At 43.4% G+C, this 10916-nt stretch overlaps 1 protein-coding gene across 3 annotated transcripts in view; it reads right to left on the reverse strand.

Moving 5' to 3' along the window:
- The window catches only part of ncalda (neurocalcin delta a), a 173828-nt gene extending 163322 nt beyond the window's left edge, over window positions 1-10506 (reverse strand). For 2 of the 3 annotated variants that reach the window (XM_064946999.1, XM_064946996.1), the window contains exon 1: window positions 10302-10506. The gene's annotated coding sequence lies outside the window, so the exon portion shown is untranslated. Of the gene's footprint in view, window positions 1-10216 lie in introns of all 3 variants that reach the window. The other variant, XM_064946998.1, reaches the window with a different exon arrangement.
- Window positions 10507-10916: the final 410 nt, after the last annotated feature.

Raw genomic sequence — 10916 nt, forward strand, 5'->3', positions numbered from 1 at the left:
TACCCATGTGAATGTGTCTCCACTACTCAACCTGTTATTTACCCATGTGTCTCCACTACTCAGCCTGTTATTTACCCATGTGTCTCCACTACTCAACCTGTTATTTACCCATGTGTCTCCACTACTCAACCTGTTATTTACCCATGTGTCTCCACTACTCAACCTGTTATTTACCCATGTGTCTCCACTACTCAACCTGTTATTTACCCATGTGTCTCCACTACTCAGCCTGTTATTTACCCATGTGTCTCCACTACTCAACCTGTTATTTACCCATGTGAATGTGTCTCCACTACTCAGCCTGTTATTTACCCATGTGTCTCCACTACTCAGCCTGTTATTTACCCATGTGAATGTGTCTCCACTACTCAACCTGTTATTTACCCATGTGAATGTGTCTCCACTACTCAACCTGTTATTTACCCATGTGAATGTGTCTCCACTACTCAGCCTGTTATTTACCCATGTGAATGTGTCTCCACTACTCAGCCTGTTATTTACCCATGTGAATGTGTCTCCACTACTCAGCCTGTTATTTACCCATGTGAATGTGTCTCCACTACTCAGCCTGTTATTTACCCATGTGTCTCCACTACTCAGCCTGTTATTTACCCATGTGTCTCCACTACTCAGCCTGTTATTTACCCATGTGTCTCCACTACTCAGCCTGTTATTTACCCATGTGTCTCCACTACTCAGCCCGTTATCTACCCATGTGTCTCCACTACTCAACCTGTTATTTACCCATGTGTCTCCACTACTCAGCCTGTTATTTACCCATGTGTCTCCACTACTCAGCCCGTTATCTACCCATGTGTCTCCACTACTCAACCTGTTATTTACCCATGTGTCTCCACTACTCAGCCTGTTATTTACCCATGTGTCTCCACTACTCAACCTGTTATTTACCCATGTGTCTCCACTACTCAACCTGTTATTTACCCATGTGTCTCCACTACTCAACCTGTTATTTACCCATGTGTCTCCACTACTCAGCCTGTTATTTACCCATGTGTCTCCACTACTCAGCCTGTTATTTACCCATGTGTCTCCACTACTCAACCTGTTATTTACCCATGTGAATGTGTCTCCACTACTCAGCCTGTTATTTACCCATGTGTCTCCACTACTCAACCTGTTATTTACCCATGTGTCTCCACTACTCAGCCTGTTATTTACCCATGTGTCTCCACTACTCAACCTGTTATTTACCCATGTGAATGTGTCTCCACTACTCAACCTGTTATTTACCCATGTGTCTCCACTACTCAGCCTGTTATTTACCCATGTGAATGTGTCTCCACTACTCAACCTGTTATTTACCCATGTGAATGTGTATCCACTACTCAACCTGTTATTTACCCATGTGTCTCCACTACTCAACCTGTTATTTACCCATGTGTCTCCACTACTCAGCCTGTTATTTACCCATGTGTCTCCACTACTCAACCTGTTATTTACCCATGTGTCTCCACTACTCAACCTGTTATTTACCCATGTGAATGTGTCTCCACTACTCAGCCTGTTATTTACCCATGTGTCTCCACTACTCAGCCTGTTATTTACCCATGTGAATGTGTCTCCACTACTCAACCTGTTATTTACCCATGTGTCTCCACTACTCAACCTGTTATTTACCCATGTGTCTCCACTACTCAACCTGTTATTTACCCATGTGAATGTGTCTCCACTACTCAACCTGTTATTTACCCATGTGAATGTGTCTCCACTACTCAACCTGTTATTTACCCATGTGTCTCCACTACTCAACCTGTTATTTACCCATGTGTCTCCACTACTCAACCTGTTATTTACCCATGTGAATGTGTCTCCACTACTCAGCCTGTTATTTACCCATGTGAATGTGTCTCCACTACTCAGCCTGTTATTTACCCATGTGAATGTGTCTCCACTACTCAACCTGTTATTTACCCATGTGTCTCTACTACTCAGCCTGTTATTTACCCATGTGTCTCCACTACTCAGCCTGTTATTTACCCATGTGTCTCCACTACTCAGCCTGTTATTTACCCATGTGTCTCCACTACTCAACCTGTTATTTACCCATGTGTCTCCACTACTCAGCCTGTTATTTACCCATGTGTCTCCACTACTCAGCCTGTTATTTACCCATGTGTCTCCACTACTCAGCCTGTTATTTACCCATGTGTCTCCACTACTCAGCCTGTTATTTACCCATGTGTCTCCACTACTCAGCCTGTTATTTACCCATGTGTCTCCACTACTCAGCCTGTTATTTACCCATGTGTCTCCACTACTCAACCTGTTATTTACCCATGTGTCTCCACTACTCAGCCTGTTATTTACCCATGTGTCTCCACTACTCAGCCTGTTATTTACCCATGTGTCTCCACTACTCAACCTGTTATTTACCCATGTGTCTCCACTACTCAACCTGTTATTTACCCATGTGTCTCCACTACTCAACCTGTTATTTACCCATGTGTCTCCACTACTCAACCTGTTATTTACCCATGTGTCTCCACTACTCAACCTGTTATTTACCCATGTGTCTCCACTACTCAACCTGTTATTTACCCATGTGTCTCCACTACTCAACCTGTTATTTACCCATGTGTCTCCACTACTCAACCTGTTATTTACCCATGTGTCTCCACTACTCAACCTGTTATTTACCCATGTGTCTCCACTACTCAACCTGTTATTTACCCATGTGTCTCCACTACTCAACCTGTTATTTACCCATGTGTCTCCACTACTCAACCTGTTATTTACCCATGTGTCTCCACTACTCAACCTGTTATTTACCCATGTGTCTCCACTACTCAACCTGTTATTTACCCATGTGTCTCCACTACTCAGCCTGTTATTTACCCATGTGTCTCCACTACTCAGCCTGTTATTTACCCATGCCTGTTATTTGTCTCCACTACTCAGCCTGTTATTTACCCATGTGTCTCCACTACTCAACCTGTTATTTACCCATGTGTCTCCACTACTCAGCCTGTTATTTACCCATGTGTCTCCACTACTCAACCTGTTATTTACCCATGTGTCTCCACTACTCAGCCTGTTATTTACCCATGTGTCTCCACTACTCAGCCTGTTATTTACCCATGTGTCTCCACTACTCAGCCTGTTATTTACCCATGTGAATGTGTCTCCACTACTCAACCTGTTATTTACCCATGTGAATGTGTATCCACTACTCAACCTGTTATTTACCCATGTGAATGTGTCTCCACTACTCAGCCTGTTATTTACCCATGTGAATGTGTCTCCACTACTCAACCTGTTATTTACCCATGTGTCTCCACTACTCAGCCTGTTATTTACCCATGTGAATGTGTCTCCACTACTCAGCCTGTTATTTACCCATGTGTCTCCACTACTCAGCCTGTTATTTACCCATGTGTCTCCACTACTCAGCCTGTTATTTACCCATGTGTCTCCACTACTCAACCTGTTATTTACCCATGTGTCTCCACTACTCAACCTGTTATTTACCCATGTGAATGTGTCTCCACTACTCAACCTGTTATTTACCCATGTGAATGTGTATCCACTACTCAACCTGTTATTTACCCATGTGAATGTGTCTCCACTACTCAACCTGTTATTTACCCATGTGTCTCCACTACTCAGCCTGTTATTTACCCATGTGTCTCCACTACTCAGCCTGTTATTTACCCGTGTGAATGTGTCTCCACTACTCAGCCTGTTATTTACCCATGTGTCTCCACTACTCAACCTGTTATTTACCCATGTGTCTCCACTACTCAACCTGTTATTTACCCATGTGTCTCCACTACTCAGCCTGTTATTTACCCATGTGTCTCCACTACTCAACCTGTTATTTACCCATGTGAATGTGTCTCCACTACTCAGCCCGTTATCTACCCATGTGTCTCCACTACTCAGCCTGTTATTTACCCATGTGTCTCCACTACTCAACCTGTTATTTACCCATGTGTCTCCACTACTCAGCCTGTTATTTACCCATGTGTCTCCACTACTCAGCCTGTTATTTACCCATGTGTCTCCACTACTCAACCTGTTATTTACCCATGTGAATGTGTCTCCACTACTCAGCCTGTTATTTACCCATGTGTCTCCACTACTCAGCCTGTTATTTACCCATGTGAATGTGTCTCCACTACTCAACCTGTTATTTACCCATGTGAATGTGTATCCACTACTCAACCTGTTATTTACCCATGTGTCTCCACTACTCAACCTGTTATTTACCCATGTGTCTCCACTACTCAACCTGTTATTTACCCATGTGAATGTGTCTCCACTACTCAGCCTGTTATTTACCCATGTGTCTCCACTACTCAGCCTGTTATTTACCCATGTGAATGTGTCTCCACTACTCAACCTGTTATTTACCCATGTGTCTCCACTACTCAACCTGTTATTTACCCATGTGTCTCCACTACTCAACCTGTTATTTACCCATGTGAATGTGTCTCCACTACTCAACCTGTTATTTACCCATGTGAATGTGTCTCCACTACTCAACCTGTTATTTACCCATGTGTCTCCACTACTCAACCTGTTATTTACCCATGTGTCTCCACTACTCAACCTGTTATTTACCCATGTGAATGTGTCTCCACTACTCAGCCTGTTATTTACCCATGTGAATGTGTCTCCACTACTCAGCCTGTTATTTACCCATGTGAATGTGTCTCCACTACTCAACCTGTTATTTACCCATGTGTCTCTACTACTCAGCCTGTTATTTACCCATGTGTCTCCACTACCCAACCTGTTATTTACCCATGTGAATGTGTCTCCCACTCAGCCTGTTATTTACCCAGCCTGTTATTTACCCATGTGTCTCCACTACTCAGCCTGTTATTTACCCATGTGTCTCCACTACTCAACCTGTTATTTACCCATGTGTCTCCACTACTCAGCCTGTTATTTACCCATGTGTCTCCACTACTCAGCCTGTTATTTACCCATGTGTCTCCACTACTCAGCCTGTTATTTACCCATGTGTCTCCACTACTCAGCCTGTTATTTACCCATGTGTCTCCACTACTCAGCCTGTTATTTACCCATGTGTCTCCACTACTCAGCCTGTTATTTACCCATGTGTCTCCACTACTCAGCCTGTTATTTACCCATGTGTCTCCACTACTCAGCCTGTTATTTACCCATGTGTCTCCACTACTCAGCCTGTTATTTACCCATGTGTCTCCACTACTCAACCTGTTATTTACCCATGTGTCTCCACTACTCAACCTGTTATTTACCCATGTGTCTCCACTACTCAACCTGTTATTTACCCATGTGTCTCCACTACTCAACCTGTTATTTACCCATGTGTCTCCACTACTCAACCTGTTATTTACCCATGTGTCTCCACTACTCAACCTGTTATTTACCCATGTGTCTCCACTACTCAACCTGTTATTTACCCATGTGTCTCCACTACTCAACCTGTTATTTACCCATGTGTCTCCACTACTCAACCTGTTATTTACCCATGTGTCTCCACTACTCAACCTGTTATTTACCCATGTGTCTCCACTACTCAGCCTGTTATTTACCCATGTGTCTCCACTACTCAGCCTGTTATTTACCCATGTGTCTCCACTACTCAGCCTGTTATTTACCCATGTGTCTCCACTACTCAACCTGTTATTTACCCATGTGTCTCCACTACTCAGCCTGTTATTTACCCATGTGTCTCCACTACTCAACCTGTTATTTACCCATGTGTCTCCACTACTCAGCCTGTTATTTACCCATGTGTCTCCACTACTCAGCCTGTTATTTACCCATGTGTCTCCACTACTCAGCCTGTTATTTACCCATGTGAATGTGTCTCCACTACTCAACCTGTTATTTACCCATGTGAATGTGTATCCACTACTCAACCTGTTATTTACCCATGTGAATGTGTCTCCACTACTCAGCCTGTTATTTACCCATGTGAATGTGTCTCCACTACTCAACCTGTTATTTACCCATGTGTCTCCACTACTCAGCCTGTTATTTACCCATGTGAATGTGTCTCCACTACTCAACCTGTTATTTACCCATGTGAATGTGTATCCACTACTCAACCTGTTATTTACCCATGTGAATGTGTCTCCACTACTCAACCTGTTATTTACCCATGTGTCTCCACTACTCAGCCTGTTATTTACCCATGTGTCTCCACTACTCAGCCTGTTATTTACCCATGTGTCTCCACTACTCAGCCTGTTATTTACCCATGTGTCTCCACTACTCAGCCTGTTATTTACCCGTGTGAATGTGTCTCCACTACTCAGCCTGTTATTTACCCATGTGTCTCCACTACTCAACCTGTTATTTACCCATGTGTCTCCACTACTCAACCTGTTATTTACCCATGTGTCTCCACTACTCAACCTGTTATTTACCCATGTGTCTCCACTACTCAGCCTGTTATTTACCCATGTGTCTCCACTACTCAACCTGTTATTTACCCATGTGAATGTGTCTCCACTACTCAGCCCGTTATCTACCCATGTGTCTCCACTACTCAGCCTGTTATTTACCCATGTGTCTCCACTACTCAACCTGTTATTTACCCATGTGTCTCCACTACTCAGCCTGTTATTTACCCATGTGTCTCCACTACTCAGCCTGTTATTTACCCATGTGTCTCCACTACTCAACCTGTTATTTACCCATGTGATTGTGTCTCCACTGCTCAGCCTGTTATTTACCCATGTGTCTCCACTACTCAGCCTGTTATTTACCCATGTGTCTCCACTACTCAACCTGTTATTTACCCATGTGTCTCCACTACTCAGCCTGTTATTTACCCATGTGTCTCCACTACTCAGCCTGTTATTTACCCATGTGTCTCCACTACTCAGCCTGTTATTTACCCATGTGTCTCCACTACTCAACCTGTTATTTACCCATGTGAATGTGTCTCCACTACTCAGCCCGTTATCTACCCATGTGTCTCCACTACTCAGCCTGTTATTTACCCATGTGTCTCCACTACTCAACCTGTTATTTACCCATGTGTCTCCACTACTCAGCCTGTTATTTACCCATGTGTCTCCACTACTCAACCTGTTATTTACCCATGTGTCTCCACTACTCAGCCTGTTATTTACCCATGTGTCTCCACTACTCAGCCTGTTATTTACCCATGTGTCTCCACTACTCAGCCTGTTATTTACCCATGTGAATGTGTCTCCACTACTCAGCCTGTTATTTACCCATGTGTCTCCACTACTCAGCCTGTTATTTACCCATGTGTCTCCACTACTCAGCCTGTTATTTACCCATGTGTCTCCACTACTCAGCCTGTTATTTACCCATGTGTCTCCACTACTCAACCTGTTATTTACCCATGTGTCTCCACTACTCAGCCTGTTATTTACCCATGTGTCTCCACTACTCAGCCTGTTATTTACCCATGTGAATGAGTCTCCACTACTCAGCCTGTTATTTACCCATGTGTCTCCACTACTCAGCCTGTTATTTACCCATGTGAATGAGTCTCCACTACTCAGCCTGTTATTTACCCATGTGTCTCCACTACTCAACCTGTTATTTACCCATGTGAATGTGTCTCCACTACTCAACCTGTTATTTACCCATGTGTCTCCACTACTCAACCTGTTATTTACCCATGTGTCTCCACTACTCAACCTGTTATTTACCCATGTGAATGTGTCTCCACTACTCAGCCCGTTATTTACCCATGTGTCTCCACTACTCAACCTGTTATTTACCCATGTGTCTCCACTACTCAACCTGTTATTTACCCATGTGTCTCCACTACTCAACCTGTTATTTACCCATGTGTCTCCACTACTCAACCTGTTATTTACCCATGTGTCTCCACTACTCAGCCTGTTATTTACCCATGTGTCTCCACTACTCAACCTGTTATTTACCCATGTGAATGTGTCTCCACTACTCAGCCCGTTATCTACCCATGTGTCTCCACTACTCAGCCTGTTATTTACCCATGTGTCTCCACTACTCAACCTGTTATTTACCCATGTGTCTCCACTACTCAGCCTGTTATTTACCCATGTGTCTCCACTACTCAACCTGTTATTTACCCATGTGTCTCCACTACTCAACCTGTTATTTACCCATGTGAATGTGTCTCCACTACTCAACCTGTTATTTACCCATGTGAATGTGTCTCCACTACTCAACCTGTTATTTACCCATGTGTCTCCACTACTCAACCTGTTATTTACCCATGTGTCTCCACTACTCAGCCTGTTATTTACCCATGTGAATGTGTCTCCACTACTCAGCCTGTTATTTACCCATGTGAATGTGTCTCCACTACTCAACCTGTTATTTACCCATGTGTCTCCACTACTCAGCCTGTTATTTACCCATGTGTCTCCACTACTCAGCCTGTTATTTACCCATGTGAATGTGTCTCCACTACTCAATCTGTTATTTACCCATGTGTCTCCACTACTCAGCCTGTTATTTACCCATGTGTCTCCACTACTCAGCCTGTTATTTACCCATGTGTCTCCACTACTCAGCCTGTTATTTACCCATGTGAATGTGTCTCCACTACTCAGCCTGTTATTTACCCATGTGTCTCCACTACTCAACCTGTTATTTACCCATGTGAATGTGTCTCCACTACTCAACCTGTTATTTACCCATGTGAATGTGTCTCCACTACTCAGCCTGTTATTTACCCATGTGAATGTGTCTCCACTACTCAACCTGTTATTTACCCATGTGTCTCCACTACTCAGCCTGTTATTTACCCATGTGTCTCCACTACTCAGCCTGTTATTTACCCATGTGAATGTGTCTCCACTACTCAGCCTGTTATTTACCCATGTGTCTCCACTACTCAACCTGTTATTTACCCATGTGTCTCCACTACTCAACCTGTTATTTACCCATGTGTCTCCACTACTCAGCCTGTTATTTACCCATGTGTCTCCACTACTCAGCCTGTTATTTACCCATGTGTCTCCACTACTCAGCCTGTTATTTACCCATGTGTCTCCACTACTCAATCTGTTATTTACCCATGTGTCTCCACTACTCAGCCTGTTATTTACCCATGTGTCTCCACTACTCAGCCTGTTATTTACCCATGTGTCTCCACTACTCAGCCTGTTATTTACCCATGTGAATGTGTCTCCACTACTCAACCTGTTATTTACCCATGTGTCTCCACTACTCAGCCTGTTATTTACCCATGTGTCTCCACTACTCAGCCTGTTATTTACCCATGTGAATGTGTCTCCACTACTCAGCCTGTTATTTACCCATGTGTCTCCACTACTCAACCTGTTATTTACCCATGTGTCTCCACTACTCAACCTGTTATTTACCCATGTGTCTCCACTACTCAGCCTGTTATTTACCCATGTGAATGTGTCTCCACTACTCAGCCTGTTATTTACCCATGTGTCTCCACTACTCAGCCTGTTATTTACCCATGTGTCTCCACTACTCAGCCTGTTATTTACCCATGTGAATGTGTCTCCACTACTCAGCCTGTTATTTACCCATGTGAATGTGTCTCCACTACTCAGCCTGTTATTTACCCATGTGTCTCCACTACTCAGCCTGTTATTTACCCATGTGAATGTGTCTCCACTACTCAGCCTGTTATTTACCCATGTGAATGTGTCTCCACTACTCAGCCTGTTATTTACCCATGTGAATGTGTCTCCACTACTCAGCCTGTTATTTACCCATGTGTCTCCACTACTCAGCCTGTTATTTACCCATGTGTCTCCACTACTCAGCCTGTTATTTACCCATGTGTCTCCACTACTCAGCCTGTTATTTACCCATGTGTCTCCACTACTCAGCCTGTTATTTACCCATGTGTCTCCACTACTCAGCCTGTTATTTACCCATGTGTCTCCACTACTCAGCCTGTTATTTACCCATGTGAATATGTCTCCACTACTCAATCTGTTATTTACCCATGTGAATGTGTCTCCACTACTCAACCTGTTATTTACCCATGTGAATGTGTCTCCACTACTCAGCCTGTTAACTAACTATGCTCTAACTTACTCATATCACATACTGAACAGAGCGGCTTGCAACGACGTGTTCGTTAAACGGATATAATAAGCATAGCTGGCTAACGTTTGCAGTATTTAGTTAGCCAGCCAGCTAGTACCGTTAGCAAGTAGCCAGATGTTATTGATTTTTAGAAATCAATAACGTTACTCAAAATTGTGAGTTATCATGGAAATAAAATAACTTTAGTTACCTGTGTTTTGATTGTTGACAAATGTTCAAATGAAAAGAGCGTGCTAATGTTAGCTCGGTCGGAGAAAACTAAAATCCAGACTCACCAGTTGAAATTCTGAAAACTTACGAAAAGTCACTGTGGCTTGAACGCGACACGTCTTCGTCAAAAGAGCCAATTCTTCGGAAACTGGGAGGGGAAACACACTTCAACGGGACATAAACCATGTGGCTTCACAAAAGTGACACATTTGAGTGTTGCCAACTCGTGTTAGTTTGCATGGCCATGAAAAAAGTTGGACGCCTCGTATTGGTGACGTCACATCGGAGGGTTTGTACTTGATGCCGCGTTCAAATCAACTGGGAACTCGGTAATCTCCGAATTCCAACGTTCACGACAAAATGGGAACTCGGGGAGAAAAAAAAAATATCCGACAAGGGAAACTCTTTTCAAACCGTCGTCCAATTCTAAATCGGGAAATCACTGACGTCACGATTGTACGTCGTATGTTTCCGAGTTCCCAGTTTTCCAGAAAGCACTATGAGCTTGGGAACATGCAGAGAAGGTATTGCCAGATGCGTCACTACAACCCAGAAAGTTAAACCACACTGGAAGCCAAATTTGAAATGGAATACATTTGAAGACGTGGATAAAATCGCATTTAAACACGATTTAAATGTACTTTCGGGAAGGGTTGTGGCCACCATTCATTTAATACAAT

This window comes from Oncorhynchus masou, chromosome 29, assembly GCF_036934945.1.
Source record: "Oncorhynchus masou masou isolate Uvic2021 chromosome 29, UVic_Omas_1.1, whole genome shotgun sequence".
NCBI lineage: Eukaryota > Metazoa > Chordata > Actinopteri > Salmoniformes > Salmonidae > Oncorhynchus > Oncorhynchus masou.